Raw genomic sequence first — 3791 nt, 5'->3', positions numbered from 1 at the left:
CTAATACAGTAAATCATTGAATTGTTTTTTTTAAATTGGCTTTTCAAATGCTCACACCTTTAACAGTACTAAACAAATCAAAAGTAAAAATGACAATATCAAATTATCAATGAACTGTTGGCCTACATTGTTTGGATTTGCCGATATACAGAAAAGAGGAAAGTGTTTTACATATTACATTATATTCCAAACCTAGTGATAGAAATTTACATTACGATTTTTTTCATCCCTCAAATTTAAAAAACAATATATCCCTACCTAGCTGCAGACTTGCCAAGTAATGAGCTAACATAACTGATGCACTTTATTATTTAAATGTGCTATGAAATATTAGTGACAGTGCAAGAGAGGAAGATCTTGGGCCATGGTAGGACCTTGATAACTCCGCCAGAACCCACCTCTGCATTTAACACCAAGGAGTCAACTTTGAAAGAAGTTGAGGAGGTTGTGAAAGCCGCTAGAACCAGCTCAGCACCAGGACCCAGCGGAGTGCCATATGTTGTCTTCCAGAGATACCCCAGACTCTTGAAGCAACTATGGTTGGTCCTCAGAGTCATCTGGAGAAGGGGGAAGGTGGCACAGCAGTGGAGACACGCAGAGAGTGTCTGGATTCCAAAGGAGGAAAGCTCAAGCACCATCAAGCAGTTTAGGATCATCTCACTCCTCAGTGTCGAGGCCAAGATATTTTTTAGTATCATTGCCCGGGGCATGACGGAGTTCCTCCTGAGGAACACCTACATTGACACCTCCGTGCAGAAGGGGGGAGTTCCAGCTTCCAGGATGTATCGAGCATACCAGGGTCATCACCCAGCTGATTCAGGAGGCACATGAAGGCAAAGGAGACCTGGCAGTCCTTTGGCTGGATCTCACCAATGCCTAAGGGTCCATTCCACACAAGTTGGTGGAAACCTTGCATGATCTTTACCACATTCCAGGCACATTCTGTGATATTGTTTGCCTTGGCCATGAATATGCTTGGCCATGAATATGCTGGAGTGTAGACGCCCACTCACCAACTCAGGTATGCGGCAGCCTCCTATCAGAGTATTTATGGATGATCTGACAGTGACTACAACATCAGCCCAGGGCTGTAGATGGATCCTGCAAGGCCTGGAGCATCTCATTAACTGGGCCCGGATGAACTTCAAGCCAGCCAAGTCCAGGTCCCTGGTTGTGAAGAAGGGGAAGGTGACAGACCAGTTTAATTTCTCACTAGGAGGCATCCGGATTCCATCTGTGGGAGAGAAACCAGTGAAGACCTTGGGTAAGATCTATGACTGCACCTTGAAGGACACTGCAGCAATCCAGGCAACAACGGAGGAGTTGGGAACCTGGCTGACAGCAGTGGATAAGTCAGGGCTACCAGGAAAGTTTAAAGCCTGGATCTACCAACATGGCATTTTGCCATGACTCCTCTGGCCACTGCTGGTCTATGACGTGGCAATGACCACCTTCGAGTGCTTCGAGAGGAAGGTCAGCTGTTTCCTGCGGAAGTGGTTGGGCCTACTGCGACGCCTCAGCAGCACCGCCTTGTACGGGAGGAACAACAAGCTGAAGCTGCCCTTCAGTAGTCTGACGGAGGAGTTTGTGGTTACCCGAGCAAGAGAGGTGCTGCTGTATAGGGACTCCAGTGACATCAAGGTCTCCTTGGCTGGCATAGAAGTAAGAACCGGCAGGAAGTGAAAGGCTCATGTGGCAGTCGACCAGGCTGAGTCCCGGTTGCGACATAGAGAGCTGGTGGGAGCAGTGGCATCCGGATGGGCAGGTCTCAGGAGAAATACAAGACCACACTACAACAAGTCCCAGGGAAAGGAAAGGTGTCAGCTGATCCAGGAGGAGGTCCAAGCAGGGGTGGAGGAGAGGACTGCAGTAGGACAGTAGGGATGCAGCAGCAGGGGGCGTGGACCCGATGGGATGAGGTAGATTATGATCGGAAGATTTCGTGGACAGAGCTATGGAGATCTGAGCCACACCGGATTAAGTTCCTCATTCCACAAGGAATGTCTCTCTCAAGCCAGACATGGTCCTGGTGTCAGAAACAACAAGGCAAGTGGTCCTGCTGGAGTTGACTGTTCCCTGGTGTACGATGTCCTACAAAGCCCATCCAACCTCTTCCACTGGCGCTTGGTTTTTTCCACTGTGCCCTCGTTGCCAGGGATGAGGATCGCTGGAGCACATCTTGAGCTGCTGCCCAAAAGCACTAGGAGATGGGCCTTACTGCTGGCGCCATGACCAAGTGCTGAGGGTCATTGCGGAGTCCATCAGCACAGGGATCTCCACCAGTAAATACCAACAACCAACAAGGCAGTCCATCGCCTTTGTTAGGGCTGGGGAGAAGCCACAGCAGCGCCTGAGTCAAGCGGGGGCGCTGCTGGCAACAGCTCGGGACTGGCAGCTGAAGGTTGACCTAGGGAGGCAGCTCAAATTCCCGGAGAACATCACAGTGACCTCTCTCAGGCCAGACATGGTCCTGGTGTCAGAAACAACAAGGCAAGTGGTCCTGCTGGAGTTGACTGTTCCCTGGGAAGACTGGATGGAGGAGGCCTTTGAGAGGAAAAGGTCCAAGTATGAGGAGATGGTAGGCTATAGGCTATAGAAACATTTGTGAAAAATCTCTTTTATTCATATGATTAATTCATTAATTCATGTGATCAATTTTAGTCCTTTTTTTCCATTAGTTTTCTAAAGTTTTAAGAAACACATATAAACACATACGTAAACCAAGTGTGGAATCTGACTTCTATATGAGGTTGAGCTGGCTCAGTGCTCATATATTATTATATTATTTATGATAGACAGGAGAGGTTATATTCATAACCTAAAATCAAATTTTAGTAAAAAATAAAGATGCGATTCAAGAGTGTGAGGTGGAGCTCCTGTGTCTATTTCTATCTGGTTTTCTTAGGTCATTCTGACTCTTGTCTGTCATTCAGCTAACACATTCCTCTTCCTTTTTCTTTGCTGAGCCTCAGTCCCTCCCTCTGCCTCCCAGCAGTGTGAAACATGACCCTGTATTACAGGGAACATGAGAACTCAGGTCAAAGCATTCAAAAACAGCAACCACATTGTTCTCTGAGGAGGTTTTAAATAATGCTGTGCTTTGTTACAGATGGATAGAAATTAGAAAGTAAAATAGAAAGTAATAGTTGCGGTCACTTTGAATTTAAAGGCTGCATGGTCTCAAATTGAGACATCATGAGGCTGTAATCTGATCAGTGTGAACACAAAGATTTCATTGGACATCTCTTAGCCATATTTTTGTAGCGGAAACAGAAACAGCCTGCTTGTGTGGAAACACTGACAATTCTTTCTGGAGGGGGAGGGGGGCGGGGGTCTTACTCCATGAATCTAACCTGCTTGCTGGCAGGTTTTTCTTCAAGAAACTCAGAGTCTTCCTGTTTCTCCTCCTACCTGTTGAAGCTGTCAGACAGGCCAGTTCTTTTCCTCATTGATACAGTTCATATCAAAGTGCTGATCGGAGCACATCCATTTTCAGAAGTTTGTGTTGGGAGGAGCAGATAAAAATGCCGGATAGACAGTAGCTAATAATTTATCTTTACTGATCGTTTTTATGATCAGTCAGATACTCCCTACAGATACAATGTGTATTTATCCTCTGCTCTGAATAAAATCTATTGGAACAACTGTTATTTTGTAATCAGATTACAGTCCTCAAGATACAACAGAGTATTAGGGCCACAAGGGAAGATTCTGATGACTGATTTCATGTGTGTGAAAACCATGGGACTTCTTTTCTTTGTTGGCCTGAATCACTGTATCTGAGCTTCACT

The 3791-nt window shown here is 46.2% G+C and overlaps 1 pseudogene; it reads left to right on the top strand.

Annotated features, from left to right (window-relative positions):
- The first annotated feature begins 315 nt into the window (after positions 1–315).
- Positions 316–3029, top strand: LOC113129523 (uncharacterized; annotated as a pseudogene).
- The last annotated feature ends 762 nt before the right edge of the window (positions 3030–3791 follow it).

The sequence above is a fragment of the Mastacembelus armatus genome, chromosome 4 (assembly GCF_900324485.2).
Source record: "Mastacembelus armatus chromosome 4, fMasArm1.2, whole genome shotgun sequence".
NCBI classification, from domain to species: domain Eukaryota; kingdom Metazoa; phylum Chordata; class Actinopteri; order Synbranchiformes; family Mastacembelidae; genus Mastacembelus; species Mastacembelus armatus.
The sequence above is the reverse complement of the archived record's forward strand: the minus strand, read 5'-3'. Positions and strand labels throughout refer to the sequence as shown.